At 42.8% G+C, this 15,819-nt stretch overlaps 1 protein-coding gene across 1 annotated transcript in view; it reads right to left on the minus strand.

The window, feature by feature from the left end:
• The window catches only part of LOC126989158 (uncharacterized), a gene marked incomplete at its 3' end in the record, with an annotated part of 30,806 nt that overhangs the window by 13,768 nt on the left and 1,219 nt on the right, over window positions 1-15,819 (minus strand). The window lies entirely within an intron of this gene.

The following is a 15,819-nucleotide window of genomic DNA, read 5'->3' on the forward strand; positions in this document are numbered from 1 at the left end:
ATCTTCAAATTGTTAGTTCTTCTTGTTATGTTTGATCTATCAATTGTAAAGTAATCTCCCGCATCAATATCACTGAATCCTTTAAACATTTAAACTCTTTTATTAGACCGCCTCGCATTCTTCGCGTAGATAGGCTGAATAAATTTACTTATTTAAACCTTTGTTCATCAGATAAATTTCTCAATCTAGGAATCATTTTTGTTATTCTCCGTTGAACCCGTTCTAACTTTTCTACGTCTTTTCTGTAATAGGGAGACCAAGACTGTACACAGTACTCTAGGTGGGGTCGAACCAGCCAACCAATTTGTTTGCGGTTTTAACTACCTCTGAACAATGCTGGTTGGGCTTTAAATCGCTTGGTATAGTGATTGCAAGATCCTTTTCTTTACTTACTGCAGAAAGTTGTTGGCCATTCATTACGTACTGAACGCGATTGTTATTGTTTCCAATGTGTAACACTTTACATTTGTCAACGTTAAATTTCATTTCCCATTGATTGGCCCAACTTGCAAGACGATATAGATCTGATTGTAATGCTTCTTCGTCGAGTGTCCTAGTTACCTTACTAGCGATTTTTGTATGATCAGCAAATTTTCATATTCTGCAATTGAGCCCATCATCGATTTCATTAACATAAATTAAGAATAGCATGGGACAAAACACTGATCCTTGAGGTACGCCGCTTCTGACATCGAGCCAGTTAAATGAAACACCGTTTAGAACTACTCTCTGTTTCCGCTCAGAGAGCCAGTCCACAAGCGAATTGTGAATATTACTAGAGATACCGTGCGCCAATAGTTTACTGAACAACCGTTTGTGGGGGACCTTATCAAATGCCTTTTGAAAATCCAGATATATGATATATACTTATCTGCTTTCATCGAACACGTCAAAAATATAATGAAAAAAGATAAGTAATTTAGTTAAACACGAACATTTTCTAAGGAGACTGTGTTGCGAATTATTTATTAAATTATTTTCATCGAAGAATTTCACCATATTGTCGCGAATGATAGTCTCCATTAACTTACAAACAATCGATGTCAGGCTAATTGGTCGATAGTTTTCTGGATGAGACTTGTCCCCCTTTTTGAAAATTGGTGTGAAATTTGCTAGTTTCCAATCCGACGGAACTTTTCCAGCTGTTAAAGATGTATTAAATAAGTTAGAGAGCGGTTTACAAATTTGATGTTTGATTTCTTTTAAAATTCTATGGGTAATTTTGTCTGGACCAGAAGCTTTGCTTATTTTACGGAGGAGGAGGAGGAGGAAGAGGAAAGTTACTTGGCAAGTAGACAGAAAGCAAAATAGAAAGGGGAACGAAAAGAGGGGAGGAATTGTTGGGGAAAGTGAATATGGAGTAACAGGCAAAAGTGAAGTAAATGAAGAATTGGGAGAAATGGAAACATGAAAACATGAAAGAGCAGGAAGCAGAAGCCTGTTGGCTTGTATCGAGGCTGCCTGCTATGTTATTTTATCGGTTCATCGTCGTCATCATTGATGAAGAAGGAACAGGAGCAGGAAGAGGAGGAGGAATAGGAGACAGATACTCGAAGATCCTAATGGAGGGGAAGTTAGTTAAGTGTTAACCCCTAATTGTATCTCAAAGTGTATTTATCATAAATGTTATGTTTAAGAAAATACACACACACACACACACACACACACACACACACACACACACACACACACACACATATTACGTAAAAAATTACACACAAATTTCGTAAGAAAATGAAAGGCATAGTATGCCTGACTGCTCAAAACATGCAAAAAGGAAAAAAAAACATAAGCTGAGGAGGGAAAGGAAAGGAAGGAAAAGGAGGAGGAAGACGAAGAAGAAGAGGATAAGGAGAAGGAGAAAGAAAATGTTTTCCTCCTCCAAACTTTGCTATTACCACTGAGGTCAGAAGATTAAGTAATGGTGGTTGTGTTTGTTGGTGGTGGTGATGGTGTGCTGGTGAAGGTTGTTGCGGTGGTAGTGAGTGTGAGGTGCGGGCGAAAGGAGGAAAGTTGGGAGGTGAAAAGAGACCCCGGAGGGAAAACAACGCGATGCTAAGTGAAGGAAGAAAAGGAAACACTGATACGCTGAAGGAGATCGATTAGAAATGAAAAAAAAAAAAAACTGAAGAAATAAAGGGAAAAAAATTAAATACGCTGAAGAGATACTTGAAGGGTTAGAGAAAAAAAAATATGGAGAGCACAAAGAAAACCGAAAGGAGGAATACAAAATAAAAATAAAATAATAAGGAAAAGGAAAGATAACTTGAAAGAAATTATGTAAAAAAAGAGAAAGGAGAAAAGGAACAAAACGAAAACAGAATTGATACATAAAATAATAAAAAAAAACTAGAGAAAAAATAAGAAGGGAGTAAACGATGATGAAAGACAAAAGGAAAAAAATATAAATTCAGGGAAGAGGACAGAAAAATTATTATGACAGCAAAATCCGCTTGTACAACCACCGCCACGACCCTCCTTTGTAACACATTATCTTTGATTCCTCCTTCTGATTTCTATTTGGCCACGCACTTACGCACGCCACACACACACACACACACACACACACACACACACACACTCATAAAAACATACACCTTCAAACACAAACATACACAAACACACACGCGCAAACACACATACACAAACGCACACACCCCACACAAACACACACAAAATGCACACATACGGACACACACACACACACACACACACACACACATACACACATAAAAATCACATACACATACATGCGCGCGGGCACCCAATCTCCTCGTAAAGGGACAACTGTCACATCAACTCGTGTTAGTGGCGGCGGCGGGAATGATTTTTTTGCCTGCCGTTCGATATTGTTTTTATCCTTTGGTGAAATTTCGAAATGTTCATTGTAAACTTTAGATTCTTGTATTTATTTTAAGCAATTTCACGGGGAAGGATTTTAGTTGTTATTGTTGCTCTTGTTGTAGTTGTGGTCGTGGTGGTTGTGGTGATGGTTATGGGGGCGGTGGTGGTGCATATCCTATCCTGGTAGAGCCGAGGGGTCTGTTGAGTTATGGTTGGCCGCGTCAGACAGCACCGGAATTTACGCCTTCCCCTCCTCCTCGTCCTCCTCTCCTCCACTCTCCTCTTCTGCCCTCTCCTCTCCTGTCCTCTCCTCTCCCCTCCTCTCTTCTCCTCTCCTCCTCCCGTCACTCCTCCTCTCTCACTACCAGCTTCTCTTTCTCTTTCCGTCTTCCACGTCGTTCTGATCCTCTTTCTTTTCCCTTTCTTCTCGTTTTCCTTTAATTGTACCAACCGAAAGGGGAGAGAAGGAGGAAACTTTAGGGAAAGAATCTGAAATGGCGGATAGAGTGACGGCTAAGCGATGGCTGCATACCCTTGGAGAGTTCCGGAGGGAAGGAGCAACAGTGGGAGGGACGGAGAGAGGAAGCTGGAGGGAAGGAAGGAGGAAGAGAGGGATGTCGAGAAAGACAGGAACACATGACTTTTAAGATAGATGAAGGTGTGCTACAGGAGAGAGAGAGAGAGAGAGAGAGAGAGAGAGAGAGAGAGAGAGTTGAGTATAAGATGAAAATAGATAGTCGTGAGGCATGGCACCTTCTCCGCCACCTAGACCATCCATTATACACCTTGGTTGAGGAAGTTGACTCATATCTGACTCACACTATTCTCTCTCTCTCTCTCTCTCTCTCTCTCTCTCTCTCTCTCTCTCTCTCTCTCTCTCCCAAATCCTCTTCGACCTTTCTCCTTCCTTTTCATTCCTGATTTTAATTCTGCCGTGTTTTTTTCGTTTCCTTTTATATTCTTTGCTTCTTCCTCTCCTCTTCCCCTCTTCCTCGTCCCTTCCACTTTCTTCACTCTTCACCACTTGCTTTCTACATTCCTTTATCTCTTTGTCTGTGTGCCTTTCAATTATTATCGCTTTTGGATTTCGTATTCATTTACCAATCGTAGTATTATTGTTTCTCTTCCCTTTACTCTTCCTCTTGTTTTTTTTTAGTTTTCTATTTTTTTAGCTTATCACCACCATTCTAGTTCCTTGAAGACAACAACATCATTTCCGATGCTCAGCACGGTTTCAGGAACAAGCGCTCATGTACCAATTTATTGGACTTCTTCCAAGGTATCTATGAAAACTGGGATAATCATATCCCCAGCGATGTTATATATCTAGACTTTCAGAAAGCCTTTGACAAAGTGCCACACGAAAGACTCCTCAAGAAACTCAAGTCGGCGGGATTAGGCGGCAATCTGACAGCGTGGATCAAGGACTGGCTCACTGGAAGAAAACAACGAGTTGTACTCAACGGACAGGCCTCCGAGTGGCTCCCGGTCACAAGTGGAGTGCCACAGGGGTCAGTGCTGGGACCCATACTTTTCATCATATATATCAACGACCTAGAACTAGGATTGAAATCCAATCTTTCAAAATTTGCCGACGACACAAAGGTGGGTGGAAGGCCCTCACAACGGCAGACTGCGAAATTATCCAGAGAGACCTGGACCAGATCACTCGGTGGTCAGAAAAATGGCAGATGTCCTTCAACACTGCCAAATGTAAAGTAATGCATATCGGATCCAGAAACAGCAACCACACATCCCACATGGGTGGCGAACCACTACATGTTGTGCAAGAGGAAAGAGACCTCGGGGTCACCATCAGCAGTGACTTGAAACAAATAAAACACTGCAAGTCCGCCTGTAAGAAAGCCAATACGATGCTTGGGTTCATATCGAAGAACTTCGAATACAAGACGCAGGGAGTTATTTTATCCCTGTACAATTCGCTGGTAAGGCCCCACCTGGAATACGTCGTGCAATTCTGGTCTCCTAATTACAGGAAAGACATTGAATTACTTGAGAGAGTACAGCGCCGCGCCACGAAGATGATACCATCACTGAGGACGAAGCCCTATGAAAAGCGACTCGAGTGACTCAACCTCTTCACGTTGGAAAAGAGACGCCTGCGGGGAGACATGATACAAGTCTTTAAGTACCTGCACAAGCTCAGCAACGTTGATCACTCCAAACTCTTCACGCTACAAACCAACCTGAGAACAAGAAACAACGGAAAACAATTCAAGCGACGCGATGCAATACCAACATCGGCAGGAGTTATTTCTCGAATAGTTGTTCGCCACTGGAACAGCCTTCCTGCAGAAGTGGTTAGCGCAGAGACCATCAACTCCTTCAAGAAACGTATTGATCGCCACTTTGCTGCATCGGGAGTGAACTGAACGTTCCCAAGAGTAGATACACAAGTGCTTTAATCCTTCCCTGCAAGCCATTCCTATGGCAAACGGATTGATTGAATCACTGAACGCAGGCAGCCTAGTAATGAGCCAACAGGCTTTCTGCTGCCTGCCAGTCCATGTTTACATGTTTCCATGTTTCCTCCTCCTCCTCCTTCTCCTCCTCCTCCAATTCCTCCTCCTCCTACTCCTATTCCTCCTCCTCCTCCTCCTCCTCCCCCTCCTCCTCCTATTCCTCCTCCTCCTATTCCTCCTCCTCCTATTCCTCCTCCTCCTACTCCTATTCCTCCTCCTCCTCCTCCTCCTCCTCCTCCTCCTCCTCCTCCTCCTCCTCCTCCTCCTCCTCCTCCTCCTCCTCCTCCTCCTCCTCTTCCTCCTCCTTTCTTATTGTGGGTTAGATGTGAGGCCAGCATTCATAATTACATTCGATTGTTTATGGATGCAACTCCTCATTAGTAGTCACGTGGCCACATACATTTTTTTTTTTTTTATTTCTTTATCCTTGTCATCTGCATTTCATTTATTATCAATCCATATTGGTCACCACGATCATTACCTTTATTTGAATTCGTCATTATTGATGTGTCATAGCTCTCTCTCTCTCACACACACACACACACACACACACACACACACACACACACACACACACACACACACACACACACTAATAAACCCCTCCAAAATCAGACACAGAAGAAGATAATAACAAACACTAACAATAAGCGATCAAGATGGGTAACGAAACTTCCTCGAATGAGCTCCTTTAAGCTACAAATTTGGCCCGTCGCTGCTACCTGGTTAATGAGTCCACTCCCTCACTCCTCCCTTTGGTCCTCTCCCCACCTTCCCGCATGCCCTTCCCTGTCCCTCCTACACCTACTTTCTTACCTACCTCTAGCTCACTGTCCCACCTCTCCTTTGCTCTTCCTGCTAGTTCTCTCCACTCATTTATCATTCGCTCCTCCTCCTGGTCATCTCCCTCCTCTCCTTCTCTCCTCCCTCTGGTCCTCTCCCCACCTTCCCTCTTGCTCTTCCCTGCTCCTCCTACACCTCCTTTATCAACTCTTTCTTACTCACTCTCCCACCTCTCCCTTGCTTATCCTTCTGGTCTTTTCCCCATCTTCCCTCATACCCCTCCCCGCTCCCCGTATCCCCGGAATTTACACAAACTTTGCATGCACATGGTGATGGAATGGACGCCGCGGGACCGCCCCAAGATCACACAGGGCACGTTGCTAAACTAAACCTTTTGGTATCCTTTGCAAGCCCAGGAGTCATCCCCATGAAGACAAATGTAAACTTTGTGTGAATGTGTGTGTGTGTGTGTGTGTGTGTGTGTGTGTGTCTGTCTGTCTGTCTGTTTGTCTGTCTGTCTGTCTGGCTGGCTGTTTGTCTGTTATTCTGCCTGTCAGTCTGTCTGTCTGTCTGCCTGTCTGTCTGCCCCTCTCTCTCTCTCTCTCTCTCTCTCTCTCTCTCTCTCTCTCTCCTGAGAGACGGACGTGACCTCACCCCGCTGCGGCCACCACAGCCTCGCTTACCCGCGTTACCCGCCTTGTCAACCCTGTGTTTTCGTTGTGCTCTTTGGGTTTGCGTTTGCTTTCACGTGTGTTTGTGTGTTCTTGCTTGTGAACCTTGTGCGTTGCCTGTGATTTCCCGACGCGTGTTTCGTGTGTGTTCGTTTGTGGTTTCTGTGAGTGTGTCTGCCTGTGGTTGCTTCTGTGATTTGTATTTCTGGTGTTTTTGTGTGTGATTTGGCTGTTTCCGAGTGTTCTACGTGGGTTTCAGAGTGCTTCAAGTGTGTTGTTGTGTTTCCGGTGTTTTTGCGTGTGATTTGGCTGTTTCCGAGTGTTCTACGTGGGTTTCAGAGTGTTTCGAGTGTGTTGTGTTTCCGGTGTGTTTGCGTGTGATTTGGCTGTTTCCGAGTGTTCTACGTGGGTTTCAGAGTGTTTCGAGTGTGTTGTGTTTCCGGTGTGTTTGCGTGTGATTTGGCTGTTTCCGAGTGTTCTACGTGGGTTTCAGAGTATTTCGAGTGTGTTGTTGTGTTTCCGGTGTTTTTGCGAGTGACTTGGGGGTGTTGAATAGTGCTTATGCTTGAGTTTCTGACTGTTTATCGTGTGTTTCGAGTGTGTTGTTGTGATCCCGAGTGTTTTCACGTGTGATTTGGGTGTGTCGGGTGTTCTTCGTGAGTTGCTCGTGTGTTTCTCGAGTGTTTTTTGCGTTGTGCTTGCCGACACCTCACCTTTTGAATTCCCCTGAGGATTCAATCTGCTCCTCCTCACTACAACCTCTTTAAATCCCCTAGAAGATTAACCCTTCCTTCCCCCTTTCCCTCACCTCACCTACCCCCCCCCCCCCCTCGCCCACCTCACATCCTTTCTGTTCCTCCTCACTACAAATCCCCTAGAGGATTAGCCCTTTTTACCCCTCCCTCACCTCCACATATTTCTAGGCCCCCCCCTCGCTCATCTCACCTCACATCATATTTACCCACCCGTTCACCCACCTCACCTCACCTCTTTCCTAACCCTCCTTGATCTCACACACCTCACTCACCTCCTCTCTTTCCCCCTTTCACTCACCTCACATCCCTTCCTACTCCTCCTCTCTCACTTTACCTCCTTTCCTATACCCCCTCTCACTCACCTCACCTCCTTTCCTAATCCCCTTCACTCTGTGTTTTTATCTCTTTCATTTCAGGCAATCATTAATCACTTTCAGCTAAGATTGCGCTTAAGAAGTGCAGTACTTGTAACGGTAGCTTCACAGCTCACTCTTTTACAGGGCTTTCTGTTGTCTGTCGACTGTGTCTCTCCAGGCAGCATCTCGAGACAAGACTGCAGGAGCAAGAAGAGAAGATGGAAGCAGGTCAGAATAAAATAATAGAGCTTTCTCGCACTGTTGCCTCCTTGCAGGAATTCATCCAGGCTAACGTTGCCGTGGTGCCGAACCCTTCTCCCACCGCCCCCTTGCCCCCAGCGGTACCGTCGACACCAGCGGACAACGCCACGCAGTTGGAAGGTGGTAGTGGCACCGCCCATGATGGCTTCACCGTCGTGAATGGAGGAGCCAAACCAGCCAGACAAGCAATTTATCCTGTTCATTCCTTCAACAGGCTTGCCATTCTGGAGGAGTAGGACGAGCAGGAGAGCACCTTCCTGGTGGGTGACTCCATGATTCGCCAGCAGATCGTTGAGTTCTGTGGCAGAGTTCCTCGTCGAAGACGGAACTATTGCTATCTTGGTGCTGGGATCGACGCTATAACTGCTGCTCTTGAGGAGATCTCCCCCCAGGCTACTAATGATTCACTGTTTGTTATTCACACAGGTACGAACGACGTCACCACGACCCGGTCTGAGGAGCTCCTGGACAATTACCGTAGGCTCATTCAGCAGTATGCGTCTAAATCCCCTAACATTTTGAATTTTACCACGGACGTGGGCGGAGAGCGACTTCTTCAGTAAGGCCTTCAGCCTAAACAACCTCTTACAGACTTTGCAGAGAGCTTGACGTGGGGTTCTTCAACGCCTGGGATAATTTCTACGGATAAAGTGAGCTCTTCCACAGGGACGGAATACACCTGTCTCCCATCGGAAGGCTCCTCAACGACGCAGTACTTGACACCCGATCAAAAAACAACCCTCACCCACGTCCCTCCAACCCCGCCCGTGTAAATAGACGCCATGCATCGCAACAGACCCTTAACCGTGATCCCGCAAGTACCACCACCTCTATTACCAAGCCTCTAGATAACTTTAAAATCCTTAGTTTCGATGCGCGTACCCTAAGAAACAAATTTAATGAACTGAGATGTCTTGCTCTAACAGAAAATGTTAACATAATTGCTATAACCGAAGGATTTATCGACACCACAAGTATTAATTTAAGTTCCGAATACAACATAGATGGCTACAGACTCTTCAACAAAAATCGTGTAAACCGTAGAGGCGGTGGCGTCGCTCTTTTTGTCAAAAGCTATTTGCAACCCACTGACAAAACACCAAGAGACAGTAACGTTGAACATTTGTGTGTGCGAATAAACATTGCAAAAGTCAATTTAAATATATCTGTCACCTACAGGCCTCCCGGGCAATCACTCGATGACGACCTTGAAATGTACAGCGTTTTAAGGCAGTCACTTAATAACAACGACTCACTGATATTAGGAGACTTTAACTTCCCCCATATCGACTGGGCGACACTGTCAGGTAGAGAAGGCGAGTCACATAGAATGATCGAATTTCTAGAAGAAAATTATCTAAGCCAAATGGTTTATGAACAAAACTTGACAAAATAACATACTCGACCTTGTTATAACGACCCAAAATAACCTAGTCAATAATGTCACGGTAGGGGAACACCTCGGTTCTTGCGATCATAAATTAGTGCGCGTCGACATTAGAGCTCAAACATCAGTGACTGAAAATAAAATAAAGGTGCCCAATTTCAAAAGAGCTAACTTCGTAGAAATCCGACAAAAACTAACAGAAATACAACTATCAGATGACAGCAATGTAGAGGAAGCCTGGCTAAGCTTTAAAAATCACTTACTCATTCAACAGAACACATTCGTCCCCTTGTGCGAGAAGCGAATTATCACTAATAAAAGCCCACCTTAGTTTAATAGCGAAATTAAACACTCAGTCAAGGAGAGAAAATTGTTTTACAGGTTAAAGAAAGAACAAAGCACGCCCGAAAACATTAGACTTTATAATGATGCCAGGCGACGAATAAAAAGCAGGCAAAGTCAGGCAAAGCGTAGATATGAAGAACATATTGCAGCCAACTGTAAAAATAATCCGAAATCTTTCTTTAGTTACATAAACAACAGAAAGGCGATCAGAAGTGGAATTGGACTTTTAACAAACAGTGACGGTGCACTAGTGACTGACAGCCAACACATTGCAAACCTCTTAAACAATTACTTTTCCTCGGTGTTTAATACTTGCAGTCTTCCTACCGCTACCACCAACACCAGTACTAATGTAAATCTCGAGCATGCATTGCCTAATTTTGAAATAACAACCGATGAAGTCCTTAAAGCTCTCCATTCACTTAAAACAAATAAAAGTCCCGGACCCGATAAAGTATATCTATACTGCTTAAAGAAACAAAGAGCGAAATACTCTCCTCCCTCATAACCGTATTCAATATGTCCTTGCGACAAGGCATCGTCCCTTCGGATTGGAAAAAGGCTAACGTGACACCGATTTTTAAGAAAGGAGACAAAAAAAAATACCAGGTAACTACCGACCCATTAGTCTAACTTCAATTGTAGGTAAGCTACTTGAGAGCATAATTAGAGACAAAATTGTGAATTACCTCGAAAGCCACTCATTAATTGGGGATTCACAACATGGCTTCCGTAACAAAAGATCCTGCCTATCAAACCTATTGACCTTTTATAACGACCTCTTCTCAGTTTATGACGTAATCAAATCATTGGACGTAGTCTATCTTGATTTCCAGAAAGCGTTTGATAAAGTCATCACATCATAAATTACTTTATAAATTAAAACAAATGGGTATTGACGGTCAAGTAAACCAATGGATCGCGAATTGGTTGTGCAACAGACAACAAAGAGTTGTGATTGACGTATTTAACTCAGAGTGGGTGCCGGTCACTAGTGGCGTCCCTTTTATAACGACCTCTTCTCAGTTTATGACGTAACCAAATCATTGGACGTAGTCTATCTTGATTTCCAGGAAGCGTTTGATAAAGTCATCACATCATAAATTACTTTATAAATTAAAACAAATAGGTATTGACGGTCAAGTAAACCAATGGATCGCGAATTGGTTGTGCAACAGACAACAAAGAGTTGTGATTGACGTATTTAACTCAGAGTGGGTGCCGGTCACTAGTGGCGTCCCTCAGGGCTCGGTTCTTTGCCCAGTGCTCTTCATTATTTACATCAACGACGTGGATGTTGGACTCAATAATTGCATTAGTAAATTTGCAGACGTCACAAAGATTGGTAACTCGGTTCTCACTGACGAAGACAGGCAAAGCCTCCAAGAGGATTTGCACAAAATTTCAGCTTGGTCGGATAGATGGGAGATGCCCTTTAACGTAGGCAAGTGCCAGGTCCTTCAAGTTGGAACATGAAATAAGAAGTTCGATTACGAAATGCGCGGCGTTAAACTCACAAGCGTTCAATGCGTTAAGGACCTGGGGGTCAAAATCGCGTCAAACTTCAAATTCTCACATCAATGCATCGATGCAGCAAATAAAGCGAACAGAATGTTGAGCTTCATTAAAATAAACTTTTTATTGAAGAATAAATATTTAATACTTCCGCTCTACAATAGTTTAGTCAGACCCCACTTGGAATATGTGTTACAGTTTTGGTTTCCTCACCATGCAAAGGACATTGCTAAATTAGAAGGTGTTCAGCGTCGGGCAACAAAAATGATCCCTTCCTTGCGCAACAAATCCTACGAAGAAACGTCGCCTCCGAGGAAAACTGATCAAATGTTTTAAAATACTTAATGGTTTCACGAATGTAGACAGAACAAACTTGTTTATGATCGATGACACTTTGCGAACGAGGAACAATGGCATAAAACTCAAATGTAGACAAGTAAATTCAGACTGCACCAAATTTTTCTTCACCAACGTTGTAGTGCGAGAACGGAATAAGCTCGCACCGTCAGTGGTCCAGTGTAACACGATTAAAAACAAGCTCGACCGTCACTTCCTTGAACTTAATATTAACTAGAGTAGAAAAGCAACGTTTTGGAGCCATCTGATTAGTGTAGATTCACTTAGGTTTAAGGACAGACCAACTAGTCTGGACCATGAGGTCTGTGTGGTCTGATTTTCTATGTAATTCTGTGTAATTCTCTCTCTCTCTCTCTCTCTCTCTCTCTCTCTCTCTCTCTCTCTCTCTCTCTCTCTCTCTCTCTCTTTTTATAAGCTCATTATGTCTCCCCTCAGTGGAATCGAGAAGCTAATAAATCATGTTCGAATTGAAAGAATTTTTTTTGCCATGAAGGATTTTTCTTTATGCTTGTGATATATTTTTTTTCTCTTTTCTTCTCTTCCTTTTCTTGGTATTATCGCCTTTTAATGTTTTCCTTGTCTGTGTCTGCACGCGTACATGTCAGATTGTTTTTCCTTTCTCCCTTCCTTCGTTGCTCCTTTTCTTTCCCCACTACTTTTGTTTACTAGTGTTTGTCCGGCCTCTTGCCCAGACTTTTGGGTGGTGTCTCACGTAAGTTTGGGATCCGGTGTGGTAAACTGTTTCTCTGATTTGGGCGCCGCAGAAGTGAGCGAGAGTAAGGACACTACCTTTTACTCTCTCTCTCTCTCTCTCTCTCTCTCTCTCTCTCTCTCTCTCTCTCTCTCTCTCTCTCAGCCTTTTGTTCAATCTAAAGCAGGGGAAACGTGTATAAATTTAAGTTCTTAAAATGAAGAATTGCCTTGGGCTGACCCAGGAATGTGGGAAGCGGAAGAAAAGAGAGCTGGAGTGGTTAGCAAGCGGGCAGATAGCAGAGTCGTTCTGAGGGAGGTGAAATTAAATATGGTTTAAAGAGTCGCGTTTAAGTTTAGTGTGATCAGGTTCGTTGTAGCGCGTGGTGAAAGGTGACACTGTAGATTATGCATGCTATGGTATTGGATGTCCGTAGTAAAGGTTCTTGGTGTGTGTGAAGGTTAGCAGGAGGTGTGTGTGTGTGTGTGTGTGTGTGAAAAGCCTAGCAGAGAAATATCCGTGATAAGTGTGATGGTATGTCCTAATTCAGGGGTTCTGAAACTTTATTTCAAGCAAGGACACCTTTTATGACAGATGATAAGCCAAGGACCCCCCCCCCCCCCCACACGTTTTCCAAAACATATTTAATGTTATGCCTGATTTTACAGCTCGATATCCATGTAGGTTATGTGGTCAAACAAATGCAAATCAAAAGAAATGTACTAGATACAATGTATGCCTATGCACCATTTCATAATATCAACACTAATGGAAAGTTGTAAATCATAAATACATAAACTGAAAAGTAAGTTTAATTCCATCTCCGAGTAGCAATGCTGATAATAATAAAACATAAGACAACAATTCAAATAAAAATGCACAAAAAAACATCCTTCACTTGTACAGTTCCGCTACGAAGTGTTGACACAATTTCCATAATCTTTCGGACACGGCTGGCGACATCTGGCAACTACCCTTGGGGGAAACATTCGCTACCGACTTTTATAAAACTACTAAATTTTAAATTCTAGTTTTGCACACACCTAATAAATATCAGTGATTCAATTAAATGCAATGAAAACTTAACAGTGTACTCTATGTGAATGTGGCGAAGAGAAACGTATTGGAATGATAGGCTATGTAGCCACATTCATTTGCAGAATCGCCGGGGCGGAGTAGAGGTCACCTCACTATTTATACCTACAAGTTATAAATAATATTATTTTGATCAGATGTATATAATTGACTCGACAGTGGTGAATGGAAGAAAGTGATAGGCTAGCAGTGCAGCGCCGACCAGGCATCGTCTCTACCCATACAATAGGCTATTATTTTTATTATCGCGTCGTCGGTCGTGTGTTTCGACAGTTTCGTGCAACTTTGAATTATATGTCTGGCCACTTGTCGATACTTCTCTTTGGATTTTACCGTTAATCAAAAATATAGACAACTGATTTTTTTTTTTCTTCAGAATCTCGCTGATTTGACACACAAGATTTATATAGTCATGCATGAATGTCGTTCCCGATGACGTCATCATCAAATGCGAGTTTATTATGTAGTATTTATTTCGCATTTTATCAAATGAAGTGCAGCTAATTATTTTTTCCTATTATTCTATAATATAGGGTTTATCACTACATTGAAAGAAAGAGCAATATATTTGTGCAGTTATATATATACTTAGTCTTAGCATAGAACTCATTTGACTCTTTTAATGTCTTGAACGAAAACTGTATCAAAATGTTTCGGCAGAGCTGCTTAATATATCGTTATAAGGTAAAAACTTCCACTCTATTGAATTTATTTCCTTTCTCAGTATCATATTTTGTGTATCTATAACAAAATCACTCCTAAACATTCCTTCCCTTCGAATATTATGTATTATTTGAACGAAAGTCATTGCAAACTGTCTCAACACTTCGTAGCGCGACTGTACATGTACACACACACACACACACACACACACACACACACAAACACACACATATATATATATATATATATATATATATATATATATATATATATATATATATATATATATATATATATATATATATATATATATATATATATATATTCATTAAAAGTGATTGTCAGTTCAGCGTTGATTATTTTCTTTAAGATGTTTTTTTTTGTCTAAGGAGTGTCTTATTCTCTTTAGGGAGTTTGTTGATGGTATCCCCGTAGGATATCATCTGCGTAGCCAGATCGCGATTTCGGGTCCTTGACCCTTCTTCAGTGGCGTTGGGAGTGAGTGTGTCCATCTCAAGGTGTGAGAGGAGAATGACTGGGTGTCCGCGCGGGCTGCCTTTAAAAGGCTCGCTCCCCTGGGTTCCTCGCTGCCTCGGCTCCTGATTGGCTGAGCGTTGCCTGCTGGACACCTTTCCTCATGCTTGGAAGAGCCAGCAGATCTTGTTGTTGGATGTTAAGATTTGGCTCCATATCCTTGATGTATAACGCTTCTAAGATGGGCAGGCGTCTGTAGTCGTTGCATGTTGTAATTATTTCGGTATTTTCTTCCAGAGTTTTTCTTGTAAGTTTCGTCTTATGTACTTGCTCAGTGTGGGTCTTGGGCGCTCCTGATGCAAGGTGATAGCTGAGTCGTCTGCTTAATCTCAGTGTCGTCATGCCGATATAGGTTGATTGAAGGGCTGCACAGTTCCCTTGGTTGCAAGTGAACCTATATACAACATGTGACTGTTGAGTATTCTTTTTGTCGACTGCTGGGCTGTTTCGTAGTAGGAGATGGCTGGTCTTCTTACTTCTGTAGTAGATGGTGAGGCTTATTTTCTTTTCTGGGTTGGTGGGAGTGACGTTTTTCTTGACGATTTGGCGCATTATACGCTCGTTTTCTTTGTAATTTGTGGAGAAGTGTGCTTTATAGTAGAGTTTGATGGGCTCGTTCTTCTCCGCCGTGTCTTCTTTTTCACAGTACCATTTGTCCACGGTCTTCTTAACTTGCTTTTCAATGTCGTTGGTGTTGAATCCGTTGCTGAGGAGTACATTGGTTGATCTGCTTATTTCTCCATGGACTTCTTTCCACGTGCTGCAGTGGGTGATAGCTCTTCTGATGTAGGCGGCAATGGTAGAGTCTTTGTATCGCTGAGGGCACTCGCTTCTACCGTTGAGACACTGGCCATTGTTCGTCGGTTTTACGTAGACGTTTGTGGAGAATTTTTCTTGGTTCTGGGTGACGAGTACGTCCAGGAACGGCATTTTAACCTCGGCGCTTCTTTCTATTGTGAACTTAAGTCCTGAGATCTCTTGTAGGCAGGTACGTATGTCTTCCATGTCTTCTTCGTTCTTCGTTTTGATGAAGATGTCATCGATGTATCGGCAGTAGATGTCCGGCTTGTTTATTGTTT

The sequence above is a fragment of the Eriocheir sinensis genome, unplaced genomic scaffold (assembly GCF_024679095.1).
Source record: "Eriocheir sinensis breed Jianghai 21 unplaced genomic scaffold, ASM2467909v1 Scaffold1080, whole genome shotgun sequence".
NCBI lineage: Eukaryota > Metazoa > Arthropoda > Malacostraca > Decapoda > Varunidae > Eriocheir > Eriocheir sinensis.